Raw genomic sequence first — 23,556 nt, forward strand, 5'->3', positions numbered from 1 at the left:
ATTCTCTTTGGGAGCATAAATTGATATTTTTGGTATTACATGCCTTAGCATGGTTTCATTTGTTTTGCGAAATTTTACCTCTTAATCTGTGCCATAGGTTTGGGTATTTAGTATTATTTTTATATCTTTTTGCATTCTAACATTTGATTACATTATGTTTAAAAAAAAAAAAAAACAGGCTATAAACAGCACATTCATGGAAAATCAAGGCATGTAACATTATCCTGGGAGTGGCCTCTTCTTTAACCAAAGGTCACTTTTCCTTTCAGGGATTCTGTTCTAAATAAATGTGTTCTTTAGATTCTGCAACTAGATAAAATAGCCACCATAGATTTTAAAATGCACATTTAAATCCTGTCTGTTTTCCTTTTGAATTATTGCTGAAATCTGTCCACTGCTCTTCATGTCGATCATCATTAGGTGCCATAATATCTTTACCTGGAAAACTGCAAAAAGTCTGGCATTTGGTCTCTATGTACCCATTTATATTTCTCTTCAATCTATTTTTCTATCCTGCTTTGTAGATGAGAAAATGTTAGTTTGAAAGTTCATATTTAGATTCTTACGTGGTTTCCTCTTGCTCTGGCAATAAAGTTGAAACATGGAATTTGATCTCGAAATGTTGTATGAGCATGGCACTCTTTTCTCAGACCCTATTTACCCAAGTGTTTTAATTTTTAAAGTCTCTCATGGTGCCTCTTAAACCAGGGACTTTGCATGTGCTTCCCCTCTACTTCAAGCAAGTTTTTAATAACCCTTTTTTTAAATAAACTTTTCCTGGTAGTAACTTTTCAGCTCAGAATCACTGATGAGGGAAAACTTCTTTGAATCCCCTGATGACATCTGTCCCACTGCAATGGTGCCAATCTCAGATTTAATAATGATCCAAATTCATAGTTGATCCTTTGATTAGCCTTTCTCTTTCCCACCATATTGAGCAATTAGTATGTCTTCTATGGCCTCCTGGTAACAAGTATTGCTAGTTCTGCATTGATATAGAGCTGGTGCTCAATAAATATTATTGGAATAGATAAAACTGGTCCATGATAATTCCATTTAGAGGAAGCTCTGAATTAAAAACAATTAGAAAAACTTGGTAAATGCCTTGGAATGGAAGTTCATATTCTTGAGGGTGTCTGAACATAGAAAACCTTTCTGGTAAGAGAAAAAGAAGAGAGCAGAGGAGATGGAAGTCATATACACAGAGGAGTGGAAAAGTGAGAAGAGAAAAAGGGGAAGGAGAGAGAGGAGGGGGGAAAAGATGAAACGTGGGGAGAGGAAGGAGTTTTAAAATGATACAAAGGTCCATGGGAAAAAGGAGAAATCTTCCAATATTCATATATCTTACTTTTCTACATTTAATATTTCTTGCCTTAGTCTGAGTTTTTTACAGCATTAATAATGGCCATTATTATCTTATTTTTGATTTATAAGGAAAAGGTACTTAAGGTTTCATCATAAAGGCAAAAATTACTGATGTGCTGACCTGCCATAACTAGTCAGAGACTAAAACCATTTGGGGTTAGAGGTTGAATGGGTTGGAATAGGGAATTTTTAAAAACTGATTTTATCCACTTGCAGAAAAATAAAATCCAAATTTGATAATACCAAATGTGTTAAATATAAATGTCCTTGTGTATAGACCTGAGATTATTTTTAAATTTGTATTTCCATTTCTGTGTGACAGAAACATCTTAATCTGCCATGTAACCACCAGAACATCATAGATTTTACTAGTACTAACCTTTATCTGGTTTTCTTAGATCCACTGTGCACTTTGGTGGCCTCAAGGTGGTCTTCTCAGTGCTCTCCTCCACTTGTAATTCCTTCACATGCTCACATGAGGCCTCAGTTCCCACATCTAGCAGTAAATGGCAGCACTGGAGTCCAAACCCGGGTGTGTGCAAATGCCAAACGCAAAGGCTACTGAACAGTTCATTAAACAGTTCTGTGTCTTCAGGCTCCACGTATCTTTCCAGAACTCTTTTTTTGTTTGTTTGTTTCCTGTTCACATAGAATATCTCTTCATTCCTTTGCTTGCTGATATAAAACCCGCTGATTTTTTTCTAACATCAAGGTAGCATGTGATTGCATCACCCAGTATTTTGAACAGACAGGCAGCAACCATTTTGAGGCAATGAACTCCTGGAGGACAGAGATTGTTTCTTGCTTCTCTTTACATCACGAGAATTGCAGGGCCCTCATGGAATTGTGTTCTAATCTGCATGGAAACTCAGGCAGAGGAATCCTTGGTGGTGGATTTTAACAGGGATGGGCCTGGGAGCAGGTCTCACAGACACAGAGGTTGACATTTAAGCTGCAAACATGAACAAGGAAAGATACCATAAAGCTAAAGACAAACAGACTGAACAAAAGCATTGCACCTCAATTGGGCCATTTCTTTTCTCACAGGGATATAGGTTAGGAATTCCAAAACCATGTCATTTGTATGGTAGACTTGCATAAATAAATACAAAGAAAACCAGGTTCCTTGGTGCTAGAGAATTTACAATGAAAGAAAAAGTGGAAGCTAGAACAAGTCCTGTGGCTTTAGACTAAAGATAAACCAATTTAGACAAAAAAAAAAAAAAAAACCCATACATACATATACATATATGTATATATATGTGTGTATGTATATATATATATATATATACACACACACACACACACACACACACACACACAGTATTGTCTCCCTTATCTGTGGTTTCATCTTCTGAGGTTTCTGTTACCTGTGGTCAATTTTGGTCTGAAAATATTAGGTGAAACACTCCAGATATGAACAATTTATCAGTTCTAACTTGCAAGCTGCCCTGAGTGGGTCATAAAATCTTCCATCATTTCACTTCATCTCACCTGGGTCATGAATCTTTCTTTAATCCAATTCAAGTAAATTTTATTTTACTAAATAACATTCCCAAAGCACAAGAGTAGTGATGCTGGCAATTTATATATGCCATCAAGAAACCATAAAATGCTTACCTTATGTGAGCTTGTAAAAGTTCTCAACTTAATAAGGATAAAAATAAATTGCATGTTGAAGTTGTCATATTGTCATATTGTTATATATAATGTGGTAATTGTTTTATTTTGCTATCAATCCCTTACTGTGTCTACTTTATAAATGAAGATTTATCATAAAAGTATAAGAAAAATGTAATATATCATATATATATTGTTTCAGGCATCTCCTTGGGGACTTGAAATATCTGTTGTGTATGAGGGAGACGCCTGTACACACACACACACACAGATGGACACAAAAAAATCTAGAGGTGTACGTGTATATATTAACACAATACGCATGTGTATATTAATGCACAATATATGTGTATATGTACATGATATATAAACCAACTGTATGTACATACACACATATACGTACATAATGGTTATATCCATTGTGTGGAGCTAGAAGCATTGTTATCCAGTAGTGAGCACATCCTGCACACATGTCTTGTAAGGCCATTATTCAATATAAGAATTATTCAATCAAAAGCTTCTTAATGAAATGACTGACTCAATGGCTTTGAAAGAGAAAATAAGGACAATCCTGGGACACCTTGCAAGACCAGAAAGTGAAAAAGTACTTAAAGCACAAAAATATCCTAGAATTCATATTTAAACAAATAAATGTTTGAGAAATAAAGATAAAAAATTCAACCACTCTTACAAGAGTCAAATTCATAAGTACATAAATAATCAGAAAATGGAAAATCTCTATTAATACATCACTAATAAATTTCTGGGAAAACTCCCCTGATGAATGCTAAAGAATGACATTTTCAGTAGACAAAATGTTTGCATACTCTGAAACTATGTTCTCCCAAATATTTAGTAATTGACTATAGAAAAATTTTAAGTTTATAGTGGAGAAATCCAACAGTCTTCACTTTTGTCAAGTGTTCTAAATTGCCAGTAAAAACATGTGAATATCACATACCCCTGAAATAATGCACTAAGGACACATCAACTCTGTGTCCTTTTACTGCCTTGTCTCAAAACTAACCTTAACAGAACTGTAGACAATCTCAAATTGAAGGTCATTCTACACTGTTGCTGCCTTTTTGAAATGACATGAAAAGTATAAAAGAAAATCATGAAATATATCATGAGAGTCAAGAATGACTAAGGAATTGTTTCAAAAGCGAGGGGGACTACAATGACATGACAGCTAAGCCCATGTGAGATCCTGGATTAGATTTTGAAACAGAAAATGAATTAGTGAAAAAAATGGTCACCTTAGTTATGATTTCATCAGGGTTATTCTATAGTTTCGATCTTAAATGTCCCTTAAAAGCCCATGTGTTATAGGCTTAGTCTTTCAGTTTAGAACTGTTGGGAGGTCATGGAAACTTTAAGAGGTGAGACGTAGTACAGAAGTCTTCAATCACTGAGTTAAGCCCTCAAAGGGAGTTGTAGGACTCTGGTCTCTTTGTTTCTCTTTTACTTTCCTACTATAATGTGACTGGCTTTTCACTAAAATGTTTCTGCCATTTTGAACCTTAACACAGGTCCAAAGCAGTTTCATGGACTGCAACTTCTAAAACTGAGCCAAAAAAAAAACTTTTTTCTTTAGTAGTTGATTATCTCAGGTATTTCTTTACAATAATGGAAAGCAGACAAACATAATTTAAGAAGGAATAAATATTCTATTTTAGGTGGTCAAAAAAGGGAAAGTAGATCAAGAGTATGTGGGGGACCTCTTTGTACTACATTTTTAGTTTTTGCCCATGGTAAAGCTAAGAACTGTAGGCCCCAGGCAATTCCTTCTATCTTTAAAAGATATTAAGGAAGCATGGGCAGGCATCACCAGAAACTAATATCAGGAAAAATGGGGACATATTTACTGCTGAAAGATCTTTATAAGTCTGGTTTAGTCATTCAATGGGTGAGATGAAATTATGAAACAATAATGTCAGTGTTGGGGGGTTGTCCTGTGAAATTTTTATTTTCCTATGAAAAACATGATATAAAACAGTGCATGAATAGGATTTAAGATGGAAGTATCCCTATTGTCAAATACAATTCCTTACTGTTTTTTCAAACATGAAAAAATATTTTGTCCTTCATACATAGGCAAATACCAGCCAATGCAGATTACTGTTTTTCTCTCAAACTTCAATGTGCTCTTTTGCTGGGCGAGATGGGAGTAAACTCTGATGTAGGCCATAGAGAAATAGACTGAGTTGGAATAGCTGCAAGGCTCTAAAAATGGAGTCCAGTGACACCTTGAGATGCAGATTGAATGACAACTTGATGGAAATAATTCTGAGGAACTATTTTAGAAGACTAGGAATCTTTTCGGACCCCCAGAAGACCCATAATACACAAGTGAAATTTAAATAAAAATGTATTGCATGTGGAAAGAGATGAGGTTAGGAAGGAAGAGAGGAAGGAAGAAAGGAAGGAAGGAGGGCAGGCTGGGAGGGAGGGCTGGGAGGGAGGGAAAAGGGGCGGTGGAGAAAGAGAGGGAAATTTATGATATAACTTTCATGAATATCTTGTAGAGTAACTGGACAAATAAATTAGTATAAATTTAGAGGAAAGAAGAGGTAGAATGTATATTTTAGAAATAAAAACTGGAGTGAGGAAGAGAATGAATCACATCCAGTGGGGGATATGATCCTAGCATTCCTGCGTGACTTAGGACACATTAATAAATCTTTCAGACTAATATATGCAGATGTCAAACTAGAAAATATCTGATAAGTGAATTTACCTAAGAGTAAACTCTTGTATTTATTATAGTAAAACTAGAGTTGCCATTTCCAATAGCATAATTTTAGGCAAATATCAATACCAGGAGAGCTTCACCAAATCTAGCTTAAAAATATAAGAATATAAGTTGTTCATACTGACAATAGGATACTTAAAATTTTGCCATTATTCTTAATGGGGAAATGTAATAAAATTATCATTTTCTTTTTAATTTGGGAAGATGAAAACCATTTTTATTTGTGTACTAGCCATAAAAATTTCTGTTGCCTCTGATACATTAGCAGAATTTAATCCTGGAAACAAAGAAGTAAGAGGTTTGAAAAATAGCTACTTATTTTAAGTATTGAGCCTAGAGGAAAGGAATCTGCCATCACCAAAAAAAAATAATAAAATAAAATAAAATAAAATATGACTAATGACAGGAAAGAAAAAGGAGTTGTAAAAGGAATTAAGAGAATTATAACAGTTCTATGTTTTTATTATTATTTTTTTATTATTTAAACAAGTGGGATACATGTTTCTCTATTGTACATGGAGTCAAGGCATACCATTTGTGTAATCATAAATTTACATAGGGTAATGTTGTTTGATTCATTCTGTTATTTTTCCCTTCCCCCCACCCTTCCCACCCATCTTTTCCCTCTATACAGTCCTTCCTTCCTCCATTCGAACCACCCTCCTTATCCATATCCCTAAACCTAACCCTAACCCTAACACTAACCCCTCCTATCCCCCATTATATGTCCTCATCCGCTTATCAGCGAGATCATTCGTCCTTTAGTTTTCTGAGTTTGGCTTATCTCACTTAGCATGATATTCTCCAATTTCAACCATTTGCCTGCAAATGCCATAATTTTATCATTCTTCATGGCAGAGTAATATTCCATTGTATATATATGCCACAGTTTCTTTATCCATTCATCAACTGAAGGGCATCTAGGTTGGTTCCACAATCTGGCTATGGTGAATTGAGCAGCTATGAACATTGATGTGGCTGTATCTCTGTAGTATGCTGATTTTCAGTCCTTTAGGTATAGGCCAAGGAGTGGGATAGCTGGGTCAAATGGAAGTTCCATTCCAAGCTTTCTGAGGAATCTCCATACTGCTTTCCAGAGTGGCTGCACTAATTTGCAACCCCACCAGTGATGTATGAGTGTACCTTTTTCCCCACATCCTCGCCAAAATCTATTGTTGCTGGTGTTCTTGAAAATCGCATTCTAATTGGGGTGAGATGAAATCTTAGGGTAGATTTGATTTGCATTTCTCTTATTAATAGAGGTGTTGAACATTTTTTCATATATCTGTTGATTGCTTGTACATCTTCTTCTGTGAAGTGTCTGTTCATTTCCTTAGCCCATTTGTTGATTGGATTATTTGTATTCTTGGTGTAGAGTTTTTTGAGTTCTTTATAGATTCTGGAAATTAGCGCTCTATCTGAAGTATGAGTGGCAAAGATATTCTCCCACTCTGTAGGCTCTCTCTTCACATTACTGATAGTTTCCTTTGCTGAGAAAAGCTTTTTAGTTTGAATCTATCCCAGTTGTTGATTCATGCTTTTATTTCTTGTGCTATGGGAGTCCTGTTAAGGAAGTCTGATCCTAAGCCAAGAAGTTGAAGATTTGGACCTACTTTCTCTTCTGTAAGATGCAGGGTCTCTGTTCTGATTCTGAGGTCCTTGATCCATTTTGAGTTGAGTTTTGTGCAGGGTGAGAGATAGGGGTTTAATTTCATTCTGTTGCATATGGTTTTCCAGTTTTCCCAGCACCATTTGTTGAAGAGGCTATATTTCTCCATTGCATATTTTTGGCACTTTTGTCTAGTATGAGAAAACTGTATTTATTTGGGTTTGTGTCCATGTCCTCTATTCTGTCCCATTGATCTACCTGTCTATTTTGGTACCAATACGTTTTAGTTACTATTGCTTTGTAGTAGAGTTGAAGATCTGGTATTGCGATAATCTCTGATTCACTCTACTGAGGATTGCTTTAGGTATTCTGGGATTCTTATTCTTCCAGATGAATTTCATAATTGTTTGCTCTATTTCTGTAAGGTACATCATTGGAATTTTAATTGGAATTGCATTGAATATGTGTAGCACTTTAAGTAGTATGGCCATTTTGACAATATTAATTCTGCCTATCCAAGAACATGGGAGATCTTTCCATCTTCTAAGGTTCTCTTTAATTTCTTTCTTTAGTGTTCTGTAGTTCTCATTGTAGAGGTCTTTCACCTCTTTTGTGAGATTGATTCCGAAGTATTTTATTTTTTGAGGCTATTGTGAATGAGGTAGTTTTCCTAACTTCTCTTTTTGAAGATTCATCGCTTATGTATAAAAATGCATTGGATTTATGAGCATTGATCTTGTAACCTGCTACTTTACTGAATTCACTTATGAGTTCTAAGAGTTTTCTGGTGGAATTTCCAGGTTCCTCTAAATATATAATCATGTCATCAGCGAACAGGGATAGTTTGAGTTCTTCTTTTCCAATTCGTATCCCTTTAATTTCTTTGGTTTGTCTAATTGCTCTGGCTAGAGTCTCAAGAACAATGTTGAATAGAAGTGGTGAAAGAGGGCAACCCTGCCTTGTTGCAGTTTTTAGGGAGAATGCTTTCAGTTTTTCACCATTTAGAATGATATTGGCCATGGGCTTAGTGTCGATGGCCTTTACAATATTAAAGAATATTCCCACTACCCCAATTTTTTCTAGTGTTTTGAGCATGAAGGGATGCTGTATTTAATTGAATGCTTTTTCTGCATCTATTGAAATAATCATGCGATTCTTAACTTTTAGTCTGTTGATATGGTGAATGACGTTTATTGATTTCCGGATGTTGAACCAACCTTGCATCCCTGGGATAAAACCCACTTGATCGTGGTGCACTATCTTTTTAATATATTTTTGTATGCGATTTGCTAAAATTTTGTTGAGAATTTTTGCGTCGATGTTCATTAAGGATATTGGTCTAAAATTTTCTTTCCTTGATGTGTCTCTGTCTGGTTTAGGTATCAGGGTGATATTGGCTTCATAGGATGAGTTTGGGAGGGTTCCCTCCTCTTCTATTTCATGGAATACTTTGAGAAGTATTGGAATGAGCTCTTCTTTAAAGGTTTTGTAGAACTTGACTGAGAACCCATCTGGTCCCGGACTTTTTTTTGTTGGTAGGCTTTTGATGACCTGCTTGAAATTGATTTATTTTACTGCTTGAAATTGATTTATTTAAGTTGTGTATGTCCTCCTCGTTCAGTTTAGGTAATTCATATGTCTCTAGAAACTTGTTGATGTCTTCGAGGTTTTCTGTTTTGTTGGAGTATAGATTTTCAAAATAGCTTCTAATTATGTTTTGTATTTCACTCGTGTCTGTTGTGATATTTCCTTGTTCATTCTGAATTTCAGTAATTTGAGTTTTCTCCCTCTCTCTGTTAGTGTGACTAAGGGTTTATCACTTTTGTTCAGTTTTTCAAAGAACCAACTATTTATTTTGTTAATTTTTCCGATTGTTTCTTTTGTTTCAATTTCATTGATTTTGACTCTGATTTTAACTATTTCCTGTCTTCTACTACTTTTGGTGTTGTTCTGCTCTTCTTTTTCTAGGGCTTTGAGCTGTAGTGTTAAGTCGTTTATTTGTTGATTTTTACTTCTTTTGTTGAATGTGCCCCATGAAATAAATCTTCCTCTCATTACTGCTTCAGTTCTGTTATGTTAAAAACAAACGGGTGATGAATTGAGGTCAATATCTTATGTTTTATGTATTTGAAGTAGCTCATTTGCATAAATCAGAACCTTCAATCTCCATATCTGCTGGAAATAAAATATAATTTACTTTTCTACAAGGATGAATTGGTGTGCTGTCTGTACACTAGGGAAAAGGATATTTTTCCTCTGGAGTTAAAATGTACTGTTCCTATGAAGATAATCCAAAACACAAGTAAGAAAAATTCAAATTAAATTTATTCCTAAGAGAGGGAGTAGATGGAGGGAAGTGAAGTACCATGACCTTACTTGCATTTCACTAGGCTATCTGGTTGTGGATCTAGACATACTCAGTATTGATTTCAGAGTGGGAGGGATCTAGAGCAGAAGGTTAGAAACTTTTGTAATAACTCAAGTAAGATCCCACAGAGGCTTGAGCCAGAAAATGTACTGAGGTGATCCTCAGATGTAGCAGAAGTACATACTTTAGGATTTTCTGAAGAACTGTGAAGTATGAAATAAAATAATGAATAACCAAATGAATTTGATTAAATTAAGATAATTATTTCTTAGGAAAATAGTCTATAGTGACTTTAAATCTGGGTTCTTTAATAGCATGTCAAAATTATTAAAATTTTTATTATGTAATAGTGGATGAGATTTTAAAACAATATACTTATTAAGAATAAAAGGTAGACACAGAAATTAGATTCTTGCTAATTATTTTACCTAAGCTTGGCATGATCAAAAATTATATAAACCTTGGAAAATTAATGAAGAAAAGAAGTTTCAAGTATTTAATGTCTAAATGTTGAGAATGTTAAAAACATGACTTTTTAGAATATGGATTGTAATGATTAGATTTTATGTTTAATTACTATCCCTTAATTTACTGTTATTTCTCAGTCATTATTTTTTGCTCAGATTTATCTTGAGTCTGACTGTTTTCCTTCATAAACTTTTTTACTCATTTGACCTCACAGAATTTACCTTTCTGTGGGTTTTCTGGAAAATTTGTCTTGATAGCCTTCAAGGATCTACTCTTTCTCTACCTGTACTTACTTCTCTTGATATTAAGAGTTTTGTATGTTTTCTACTTTCATAATGACAAAGATTAAGTCTTTCGGGTGCACTGTTTTTGGTATTATATACAGCGGGTTCTCAATAAATACTTGTTGGATTAAAAATCAGTGAATACATCAGTAATTCTCTAAATGTAGTGATATAGGCAGCAGAATGTGGTCCCTTAAGATCTTTCAAAGTGCCTATATGACTGTACTCAAGATATGAGAAAGTCACCCACTGCAAGGTGTAGCCCACCACATAGCATGGTGTGGGCTCCCCATCTCCTATCTCCATTGCCCACTGTCGCCACAGAATTTACCACTGCTGCCCCATCTCTGAACATAGCCACCTCCATCATGGGACACCTCAGCTGCCGCCATTGCCATCTTGAGACACAGGAGCCTCTATATTTGGATATTGACCACGGCCTGGAAATCCAATGTCAAGGTACCAGCAGGTTTGCTGCTGCCACCACCATCTTAGGACAAGACTGCTTTCATCAAGGGACACCAGTCAGGGCCTGGAAGTCCATCAAGATGCCTACAGTTTTGGTTACAACTGAGGTCTTCCTTCTAGGTATGCTATTAGCCATCATCTTGCTGCAGAGGCTGGAGAGAACCAGGCTCTCCTCAGGTCCATGAGCCATGAAGTGTACAGGGATGGATGGAACTGGCTTCAGCAGGTCAGAGGTTATAAGAGTGTGAGAGCATCTTACACTCAGTTCACACTGCCAACTGGTCAGGTACCCACTGGGTTCCTGCTGCCCACTCAGGCCAGCACCCACTGAGACTTGACAAACTGGTCTCTGATTCCCTCCCCAGTCCAGTATAAACTGATCGCCTGGTCTTGCCAGAATTCTCAATCAACAGGGACCTCTGGTTCCCCAATCCCCTTTTCCCAACCCCTCCCTTGCCAAGAATCTGGACCAGCACTCACGGTCATGTGGTTGATCCACAGCTCTCAGTGCCTGGTCCTGACCCACCCAATGTAGAACAGTTCTCCATGACGAATGCATAGGTCCCAGCACTCAGCCTTCAGGACTACCCAGGAGAGAGGTGCCTGGTCAGGAAGTCAAAAGGTCAGGAGCAAGAGAGATTGAGTTTGGAGACTAAATTAGAGACCAGGAATTGTGGGGTCCACAGGTGCCATAGGAGTTAAGATCAGGCTCCTACATCACATGAGTGCAACCCAAAGGAGATTCCTAGAGTACAGTCTTCCAACTTTGACCAGCAATTGCTATACCCTGCCTCCAGGAGTTCTACCTTTAGGACTATTTCTTCCTGCCTAGTAACACTCACCATTCTGAGAGTGGAGCTAACAGGAAGATCCAGACAACCCCCACCTATTGGCAGAGAAGGGAAACAGTAGTTTTGGAACTCCAAAGGAAACAATTGTTCAACTTTCCTTTGAGATTTTTTTTTCATTTCTTTCCCCCCTCACATCCCCACCATTTTGAAACCAAATACTTTTCATATATCAGGTTATTGATTATAGGGATGTCTGAATAGTATATTTCAGTATTTTGTATTCTTTTGTTTTTACTTTTTAAAATATTTTTATTTTATTTTTTACTATATATACATTTATATATATTTTTATATTTATATTTTATCTATAAAATATATAATATATTTTATATTTTATACATTTATTGTATTTTATATAGTAAAAAATAAAGTATATATATATTTTATATATATATATATATATATAAAATATACTTTCCTCTCATATATCTGTTTTCCTGGATTCTTTCTCTCTTTTCTCCTCCTAACAGCCAACTTCTAATGATTTTGATTTCACTCTTCCTATGATCTTATATTGTATCTTCTCTCCTCCTTCCTCATAAACATCACATCACATCCTACACCACTCCTGTTCTCTCTTTCTCCACCATTAGAAATTTTAAACCCTTTTTCAAACCTATGTTTATATTGCAGATAATAATTAAACATAATTTCTGATTATCATGATGAAACTGTAAATATCTCATAAGGAATTATTTGGTTTAAGGCTGTATATTGTTTGCATTGTGTGCTATTAATAATTTATCTCCCTCTTAAAGGTGAGGTATTAGAAAAATGCAGAGACATCATGTCTACAGGATAGAAACTGTAATACCTCAGATCCACACTGCTAAATGGGAAGACACACAAACAACCTGAAAATCAAGGAAACAAAGCACTCAAAACACAAGAAGATGATCCAGTAATACAAACCATTGACAACACAGAAGAAATAGCAGGGAAGCAGTTCAGAATGTACATCACTAAACTGATCCACAACATAAAAGATGATGTAAGAAGTGAATTCAGAGATAAATTTCAGGAGGTGAAAGATCATGTCCATAGAAAGAGTATAAAAAGACATCAAGCAGAAATCCTTAAAATAAAGAAACCAACCAATCAGATTAAAAATACAATGGAAAGTATCACCAACAGATTAGGCTACTTGGAAGACAGAACATCAGGCAATGAAGACAAAATATATAATCTTGAAAATAAAGTTGAGCAGAAAAGATGATAAGAAACCATGAACAGAACTTCCAAGAATTATGGGATAACATGAAAATATCATGAATGGATAAAGAGAATGTGGTATCTATATGTAATAGACTATTACCCAGCCTCAAAGAAGATTGAAATTATGACATTTGCAAGTAAATAGATGGACCTGGAGAATATCACATCAAGCAAAATAAGCCATTCCCAAAAAACCAAAGACTGAATATTTTCTTTGATATATGGGTGCCAATTTATAATAAGGGTGGAGGAGACTAGGGAAAAACAGAGGTATTTTGGATTTGACAGAGGAGCATGAAGGGAGGGAAGGGTGTATGGAGATAAGGATAGTAGAATGAATTAGACATTATTACCCTAGGTATAGATGTGATTACACCACTGGTGTGATTCTACAACATTTACAACCAGAAGAATGAGAAGTTATACTCCAGATATGCATGATGTGTCAAAATGCATTCTTTCATGTATAACAAATTAGAACAAATAAAAAAATATTGGAAAGTATGTGCTGCCTTTCATCCCTACTCTCCTAGCCACTCATGGGACTTGTGTGCACTCTGATTTGGGTCTTTTTCTATGACAACTCTGACAGCAGACACCTCTTCTCAATATTCAACTGCCACTCAAACTGAAACTATCCAAATCTCCATCTCTAGCCCTGACCTCAGTAGCACAGCTATTCATTTATCAGTATTCTGTATATTTTTAATAGCATTTCATAGTCAGCTTTAAAGATGATTCCTATTTCCTGATATATTCATGCTTGTGAACTACTCTCCTAAGTTGTATCTTGATTGCTGTTTGTGGATCAATATAATATGGCAAAAGTCAAGTCATTTCTCGATAGCAGTTAATTTAATAATAGGTCTTCTCTTGAGTTACTGCTCCCCTCTTTCTCTGATCACTCGATCTAGAAGAAGCTATATGATGAACAGTCTGATTGAAAGACCATGATAAGGAAATGAAGCCTCTTGCAAATAGCTGTGTGAGTGAGGTTGGTACTGATCTACTTAATGGGAAAGCAAACCTGGCCCACAGCTTCACTGCAATTATGTTAGACACTCTGAGCCCACTATCCTAAGCCATCCTGGAGTCCTGTTCCTCATTAAAAGTTTGACTTAATAAGTATTTGTTTTAATGTGCAAATATTTGGAATAATTTGTTTTGTAGGAATAACAAATATAGCATCTAATACTTCTATAGGTAAAGCTGAAACTATTCTGATGAACCCTAAACCTATTGTTTCCTGTTATTTTCTACAATGTCAGAGGTGCTAGAATTAACTCTGTGGTTCACAGCCATCATAAAATTTTCTTTGTCACCCTCTAGTCACCATATTTAACAGGTTTCCAAGGATAATAACTTTTTCCTATTTTTTCTTAAATCTTTTTGTTTTCTATTATGGCCATAAGACTCAAGATTGACCTGTGGGATATTCTACTAAAATTATCATATTAATAATCCTAAACCTACTGTTCTAAGTTTGACAACTGAATGAGATTGTACCTCACAGTTCTGCATTTTTTAAATTAGTTTTCTGAATTTAAGGGATACTTAAATACCAGATATACTTTATGTATTCCATGATGTTTTGAGATAAGAAATTCTGAAAAATTGAAAAGTCAGAATATTTATATTATCAATTTTATCTTACACTTGTCTAGTACTCCATAGTATGCATTTTATATAGATAGAATTATGTTTTAAGCAGGTTTCATTAAATGCATCTTGTAATTAAGGAGGTCAAATTTAAATTCACAGATGGAGGTAACAAAAATAACTTTCTTGTAACATATGCTGGTATCTAATAATCAAAATATATTTTTTTAAAAATGACATACAATGTAAGTTCTCAGAAAGCATATTTGTCTCATTTTCTATACTATTTTCATCTAGAGAATTTCATGGTATGTGAATTAAATAGTTGTTGGATGAATTCTTGCTCACCATAATTGTACATAGGTGAAAACTTACTTTTGGACAATAGATATAGCTCAATTCTCTGCATGTAAGAAATACAAAACAGTATTCAAGAAAATTGTATTGATTTTGAAGAGAATAAATTATCTTGCTGTTTCAAACCCACTCTGACCCTCTCATTGAAGCCAGAATTGGAGACAGGCAGTTAGTGTAGAAATAGGGGAGCCATCAGACTAATTATTTTTTCCATAGTTGATCAAGTTCTCCTTTGCTTCCTTATTTTTACAGGAATTGATTAAAAAGAGCTGCCAGTCAGTAACTTGTACTACTTCTTCCTCTCAACAGGAGAGTACATTGGGTTCTACTAATTTCATGCACACACTGCCCTGTTTTTGACTCTTCTTCCTTTTAATTTGCAAATTGCTTGCTGCCCATTTGTGAACCTCAGGTCATTTGTGACTGAGTCTTAGAGCGTTTTTCTCACTGCACATAGAATAAGTCTTTTTGCTTTGTGCTGCAGCAGCACTTGGTACAAGGCTCCATTATTGCTCTTTTGCTTCATATTGCCATCCTTCACTTGCATGTTGCTGGGATAGGGAAGAAACTTTATCTTTGTACCTTGAACTCCAAGTATACCGCTGGCTTATAATGCATTTACTATTACTGATGTAAATTTGAAAGTTGGATAGACTGAAGAACAATGTAGACAGGTTCCTGAAATGTCAAGAAAAAAGGAATTAAGCAATGCTTTCTAACAAACTCTTACCCAGGATAATAGGTGACCTCACTCTTCTGGGCCTCAGTCACTCCCAGTTTACTGTTAATCATGAAGAACGTAACATGTTCAGTTTTATTAGTCCCTGATGGGTCCTCATTGGTTAAGAAATGGTTAAAGATGAATCCTTACTTTACAGGTGATGATGCTGAGGTGTGGAGAGTGCAAGGGTTTTGCACAATCTTGCACAGAGAAATAATTTTGGTGGGATTTGGTCTATTGACATTCTGCATTGAATTTATTCACATAAATTTAATTCCTCTCTTTCTTTATTTCAACATTGATGAAATAGAAGTTCAGTGGCCAAAACTATACCCATGGTTAGGGATTCAGTTCTAAAAGTCATGTTAAGGGACAGTTTACAATTATGTTACATTAAACAATACTACTTCCTGTGTCTGGATGAATAAAAGTAAAATTCATGTGCTGTGGTGCCCCTCTAATCTGACAAAGGTGAAATTAGGCAGAAGGCATGATATGATTGGTGCCAAAAGATCCTTCCACTGCTGAAATAAAATTAAATTATAAAATAAACTCTATAAAATAACTTCATCTGTAAGTTACTTGGAGTTTTTATTAAAGACTTAAAAGAACTACTTTAAAAATATTCCCTTTGAAAGAACTTTTTTTTTTTTTTGGTAATGGGAATTATGGGAGTTGAACCCAGGACCATTTAACCACTGGGCCATATCCCCAGCTTTTGAGTGAATTTTATTTAGAGACAGGGTCTCACTGAATGGCTTAGCGCCTTGCCAAGTTGCTGAGGCTGGCTTTGAAACTCATGATCCTCCTGCCTCAGCCTCCTGAGTCACTGGGAGGTGTATGCCACCACACCCAGCAAAGAAAGCAGTTTTTAAATAAAGGGAATCCACTAATAACTTAGAAAATTTATCAGATCTTAGTTGCTTTCATTAAGAAATTTGAAGAAATTGAGATTCAGCATTTGATAAAGTAATGGAGTATCATTAAAAAAAAACTCAGGGTATAAAGCATTATAAAAGAAATATTTTAATGTTAGCAAAGGATTCTGTTGAAGTTTGTCCTACCTATGGGTTAATAGACCCAATAGTCTGATTTCTTGTTCATATTTTTAAGTTATCTAAATACCAATCTTGTTTTATTCAAGGTAATATTAATAATATCATGAATATCTTGCATTTAAAAATATTTCATGAATCTTGTATTCTAAACTGTAACATTGTTAGATGCAGTAGCCAACCTTAAAGAGGGTCCCAGGTCATGCCTTCTCCTGTTTTTCTAAATCTCCCCTTATACACTGCAAGGCCAAAAACACATGGAAGAAATGGAGGCATTTCTGAGATTAGATTATAAAAGAGTTTGTGTTTGGTCTTGAGTCCTTTGTTTCCCCATCCCTTCTTTTTCTGTACTTCAGCTTTCCTCCCACCTCTTCTCCATTGTCCCAAACACTCACACTGAAGAAAATAGCTGCCATATTTTGAGGATACTAAGGAAATTCTATTGAGAGGCCTATGGTGGGATGTACTGAGACTTCTAGTAAATAACCAGTGAAGAATCATAGCTCTGGGAATGGCCATCTTGGAAGCAGATGTTACTTCAGTAACAATTTTAGAAATGGTATAGTTCTAGCCAAGAGCTTGAATGGAACCTCCAAACAATCTTTGATGGAGAACCACCCAGACCGATTTCTGATGCTCACAAACTGTTTATATATGTTTACATATATATTATATGTATTATAATGTACATTTTTTTGAAGCCATTATAAATAGGGTTGTTTAAGTAGACAACAGCTACATATGTGAAATTAAGGCAATCATTACTGTCACATCATTCTTTACTTAAAAAATCATGTGTTGAAGACTGTTAGTTGGTCAAGGAAATTATTCTACCCTTCATCTATAATTATAGCATTGTAGCTGTAAGCATCTGCAATGGACTAGTGTTTGCACAAAATTCATATTTCAATTTTTTTTACTCTAGGAATGACATTTTTTAAATTTTATTTTTGCTCTTTTTAGTTATACATAATAATAGAATATATTTTGGCATATCATACATAGAGTATAACTTCCCATTTTTGTGGTTATACATGATGTGCAGTTACACTGGTAGTATATTCATGCATGAACATAGGAAAGTTATGCCCAATTCATTCTACTGTCTTTCCCATTCACATTCCCCCTCCCATCCCACCACTCCCACCACTGTCCAATCCAGTGAACCTCTACTCCTCCCTTCCCCTTGCACCCGCCTGTTATAAGTAAGCATACTCATATGAGAGAAAACATTTGGCCTTTGGTTTGTCGGAATTAGCTTAATGGATGGTACTCTCCAGTTCCATCCATTCACTGGCAAATGCCATAATTTCATTCTAATAATGGGCTGTGTAATATTCTATTGTGTATATGTACCTCATATCTTTATCCATTTACTTGTTGAAGGACACCTAGTTTGGTTCCATAGCTTAAGTATTATGAATTGAGCTTCTATAAACATTGTTTTGACTGTATCACTACTATAGTATACTGATTTTAATCTTTAAGGCATATGCAAAGAGTGGGATAGCTGGGTCAAATGGTGGTTTCATTCCAAGTTTTCTGAGGAATCTCCATACTGCTCTCCAGATTGGTTTCATCAATGTGCACAGTGTAACCAGCAATGTACCTTTTCCCCTATATTCTTGCCAACGTTTATTGTTACTTGTATTCTTGATAATTGCCATTCTGACTGGAGATGAAATCTCAGTGTAGTCTTAATTTGCATTTCTTTATTTGCTAGTGATGTTGAGCATTTTAAAAGCATACTTATTCACTTAATTGTATTTCTTCTTCTGTGAAGGAACATAGTTCCTTTGCCCATTTATTGATTGGGATATTTGTGTTTTGGTGTTGTTTTTTGAGTTCTCTATATATCCTGGAGATTAATGCTCTATTTGAGGTGTAGGTGGCAAACATTTTCTCCCTTTCTGTAGGCTTTTTCTTCATGTTCTTAATAGTTTCCTTTGCTATGAAGAATCTTTTTTAGTTTTTTAATTTTCTAGAATTTGTTCTAATTAATTGTACATGATAGAACACATTCATACACTTTGATAGCTCATACATAAATGGAGTGTAATCTCTCATTTTTCAGATTATATGTATTGTAGGATCAAATTGGTCATGTGGTCACATATGTACATAATTAAATAATGTATGTTTCACTCTGCTATCATTCCTACCCCCATACCCCTTTCCCTCCCTTCACTCCCCTCTACCTAATATAAAGCAACTCTATTCTTCCCTATCCTATTTGACACCACCCCATTTTTTGATTCTTCATTTTACTTTTTGTGCTTTAGGTCTCGAGGAATTCAGTCCCTAAGCCAATATGGAGAGTTGGTCCTATTTTTTCCTCTAATAGGCACAGAGTCTCTGGTCTAATCCCTAGGTCCTTGATCCACTTGACTTTTGTGCAGGGTGAGAGAGGTGTAATTTCATTTTGTTACATATGGATTTAATTATTTCCTGTTTTCTGTTTTAGTGTTGATTTATTCTTTTTCTAGGGCTTTGAGATGTAATTTTAGGTTATTTACTTGCTGTCTTTCTATTCTTTTAGCAAATGAGCTCAATACAATAATTTTCCTCTTAACAGTGCCTTCAATGAGTCCCTGAGATTTTGATAAGTGTTATCACTTTTCTCATTTACCTCTAAGTATTTTTAATTTCTGATTTCTTCTGATATTCATTTTTGATTCAATAACATATTATTTAGTCCCCAGATGTTGAAAAAATGAAAAATAGAAGCTACTTCATTTTAGAATTTTATTCCATTATGATCTGATAAGATGCATGGTACTATCTGTATTTTTTATATTTGCTCTGAGTTGTTTTGTGGCCTAAGATAGGTCTATTTTAAAGAAGGATATATGTGCTACTGAGAAGAAAGTGTGTTCAGTCATTGTAGGATAAAATATTCAATATATGTTTGATAAGTCTAAATTATTAATTGTATTTTTTAGTTCTATAGATTCTTTGTTTAGTTTCTGTTTGTAGGATCTATCCAGTAGTGAGAGAGGTGTGTTAAAGTCACCAAGTATTGTTGTGTTGTGGTCTATTCGATTTCTGAAATTGAGAACAGTTCTATGGATATACATAGACCCACCATTGTTTGGGGCATAAATATTTACAATTGTTATGTCTTAATAATGTATGGTAACCTTAAACCGTACTAGATGTCCTTCTTTGTCCTTTTTGATTAAATTTGGCTTGAAGTTCAGTTTATCCAATATGAGGACAGAAATTCCTGCTTGTTTGTGAGACCCATTTGAATGATATGTTTTTACCCATTCTTTTACCTTCTGTCTAGGGATGTCTTTGCTTATGAGGCATGTCTCTTGGAAACAGCATATTGTTTGGTCTTCTTTTTTAATCCAGTCTGCCAGTCTATGTAGTTTGGTTGATGAGTATAGGCCATTAATGTTTAAGGTAATAATTGAGATGTGATTTGTATTCTCTGCCATTTTGATTTTTTAAAAATTTTTTAACTTGTTAAATTCATTATACATGACAGTAAAAAGCATTTGTAGTTTGATACATCATAATAATGGAGTATGATTCCTCATTTTTCTGGCTATACATGATGTAGAATCCCACTGGTTGTACAGTTATACATGTATATAGGTTAGTAATGTCTGATGCATTCTAATATCCTTCCCATCTCCATACCCCATCCCCTTCCTTTACTCACCCCCTACATAATCTACAGTAACTCTATTCTTCCCTATCCCCCACTATTGTAAATTAGCATTCACATATCAAAAAAAAAAACATTTGGCTTCTGTTTTTTTGAGATTGGCTTATTTCACTTATCACGATATTCTCCAACTCCATCTATTTTGTGGCAAATGCCATAATTTTATTCTTTTTTTTAATCCCTCGTTATATTTATTAAAATTTTTTTCAGTTTTTTTCTTCCTTTTTTTTTGTTTTTGTTTTTGTTTTCATTTTGTTTTACAGCATGCCAAATCCTTTGCATACGTGATGGCCTTCAACAATCTCTCTTTAAGTTTTTTTTTGCTTGAATATTCCGGAAGTAAAAGGACAATAAAGCAAGTAGGTAACCTTTCTGTGTCTGGGCCATTTTTGGCTATAATCATCTTTAATTTTCCTAGTCCTCCCACAGGTGCTCTGTCTGTGCCCGTTGTAAACTGCAAGAAGAGTCTTTTCTGTTCATCTGTAAATGAATGAACAATTTCCCAGAACTCCTCATTTGGTGTATGAAATCTTCTTAAGAATTGAGTACCTCACCTAATCAGAACAGAGTCCCGGGTATAGCCACCATCGTATTCTGTAGTTTCTTCTAGTGCTTGGAAGTCTAGATTCCGGCTTCCACATATGCGCAATTCAATTTCTTCTGGTCTGAATAAGTACTTTAAGGGAGATTCATTGGTCACCATATGAAAACCTCTTCGAAAAGCCTTGAACTGTTTTTCTACTGATTTGTTGAGAATGTAGTCAGAATAGAGATTGACAAATTCCTTCCTGTTTTCATTTGTAATTGGAATTTCATCACCATTTTCCTTTAGATCTTACATCACTGGGTTACCAAAAAGATCTGTCTGTGATATCTGGAAAGTGATCATCATATCATCTTCCACATTCCCTTCATATTTTAGTAAGTCTTTTAAACTCTGATATAGAACTGGGTGAGAGTCTCCCAAGTCACGAAAAGTTCCTTTTTTCCCCCTCAGCTTCCTGTAGACAACCATGGGAAAATGCACATCCAGTATACAGTTATTGTAAATAGCCAGACCCAGGACTATGCCAATCAGAGTAAACTGACCCTCAGTTTCAAGAGGACGGATTAAACCAAAAGAATTTTGTAGATTCATCATATGTGAACATACCAATATCTGGATTGAAGATCTCCTCCACAACCAGCTGAAAAAATTCTTTGGAAACACCACCCTCATCAACTCGTTGTTCTCCTTCAAATTCCACATACAATTGTTTCTTCAAGTCTGCGGGATTTTCTATAGCAATCATCTCTAGCCGAACAAGTGCATCATCTATGATATGGTCGCATCTGACTTTCAGTCTCAAATATGGATTCAACTGCTGCCCTTGAACTAGGCTGTAGAGAACAGTGATTCTTCGTTCACTGTACATGCGGATTCTATTGTCATAATATAATCCCAAATTCTTTGTGACAGCATTCAATATAAAGGGACATGTAATGTTTTCTGTTTCTACTTTGAAAAAGGTATAATCTTTATCCATTTCCAGAACATCATTCAGTGGTTCATTAATGAACTCTTCAAAAGAGATAAGCGGTTTTCGACAATCCAGAGTTTTAACACCAAGTTGAGTTTCCAGTGGGTCCACTCGAGGACCTTTCTTATTTCTTCTTTCCTCTCCCAAAAGCTCCTGAAGTGTCAATTCACTGGACTCAGCGATGGGCTCTTCATCATCTTCCTCATTATGATTTGTGTCCACTTCCCCCCCACTACATTTGCATAGTAAACCATTTTCAAGCACTTTGAAGCAGCAACAATGGCATCATCATCATTCACTAGATTTTGACTGTTAAATTCATTGTTTATGACTTTGTAAGTAATAAGTTGCTGAAATGTTTCCATCATTCTCCGAATCTGATCTGCACTATATTTAGACCACAGTCTAATCAGTTTCCCTTGGGCTGCAAGGGGTAGCTTGCTCATTGCTTTGCAAAATAATGGCAAGGCCATTTCCAGATATTCAGGACTGTGGAGATTTCTATTCTCCATTACAATAATGAAGAAATTCAGATAATTAGGATCTCGGGAGTATAAGAATACGTCAAGTCACATTCTACGTTAGGTGACAAATATACAAGTGCATTGAGAAAGGCAGTTTCTATTTTTTCATTAGAGAGCAATCTGGTATAGGCCCTTCTAATAGCATCAATATCCACAGACACATCATCTGGGCCTAATTTTTGTAAATTATTGTCTCCCTGTGAGCTATCGCCTGTCCTTAAGGAAGATGCTTCTAAATCTTCTTCCATAGCAGCAGCAGAGCATGCAGCTTTTTCTTTTTCATCTTCATCCTTATCTTCATCCTTTCCTTGAAGAGATTTCAGTTCTTCCTTAGTGTGTTGTTTGATTTTTCGAAAGCTCTGCACCAGTATGCCTCAGCACTAGAGAAAACTCTTCCAATGACACGAATTAAAGGGGAATAATCCTCTCTCTCTCTACATAATTCAAGAATTTCATACACTATTTCTTCGGTTAGATAAGTCACATCTTTAAAATCAATTCTTGCTCCTTTTCCTTCCTTCTTGTTCATTTTTATCTCAGAGTTGTTAGGGGCCCCTTTCCAGTTCTCAAGGTAAGCTGAGCTTGCTCCTTTCTTGGAGGGATGAGGATCACAGAGTTTTGCATTCATCTTATAAAGCTCGAGGGCTTTAATAGCTGCTGCATTGTTATCCTTACGGAGAAAAGTTGGACAGGAAGCACAAAACTCATTCGTGCAGGCCTCATTTCCACAGCCCTCAGTTAACTGGTGGTAGTAGTGCTCTATTAGATGCTTTGCAGCTGCTCGGTTCCTGGGGAGAAAGGATAAAGATGGCCTTAGGACTGGTCTGGGGCATTCCAACATTTAGAGTAAACTGAGGATTTATTTAAACAATCTTGCTTTAATAGGCCATAAATCACTTGATACATTTACCCTTGCTCCATTTATAGTAATACACCTTCGGCTAGCTTCAATGTCGTCAGACTGAGGTTCTCCTGGTGATCTGTCGTTGCCCCGCGCCTGGGCTGCGGCCCCCGCAGCTGCGGCCGCTTCACTGGTCATCGTCGCCCTCGCCCACCGCCCCCGCCCGCCACCGCCTCGTTCTCTTTCGCTGCCGCCACCGC

At 35.6% G+C, this 23,556-nt stretch overlaps 1 long non-coding RNA gene and 1 pseudogene across 2 annotated transcripts in view; one reads left to right on the plus strand and one right to left on the minus strand.

Annotated features, from left to right (window-relative positions):
* The window catches only part of LOC306660608, a 601,149-nt gene that overhangs the window by 283,996 nt on the left and 293,597 nt on the right, over positions 1-23,556 (plus strand). The gene's annotated exons all lie outside the window — the stretch shown is intronic.
* LOC306660253 (ubiquitin-protein ligase E3A-like) lies at positions 20,669-23,494 on the minus strand (annotated as a pseudogene). The gene is made up of 2 exons (XR_013766636.1): positions 23,391-23,494; positions 20,669-23,243 (listed from the first exon to the last, which is right to left on the minus strand). The product of XR_013766636.1 is annotated as a ubiquitin-protein ligase E3A-like (transcript).

The sequence above is a fragment of the Sciurus vulgaris genome (assembly GCF_902686455.1).
Source record: "Sciurus vulgaris genome assembly, chromosome: 4".
Taxonomy (NCBI): Eukaryota; Metazoa; Chordata; class Mammalia; order Rodentia; family Sciuridae; genus Sciurus; species Sciurus vulgaris.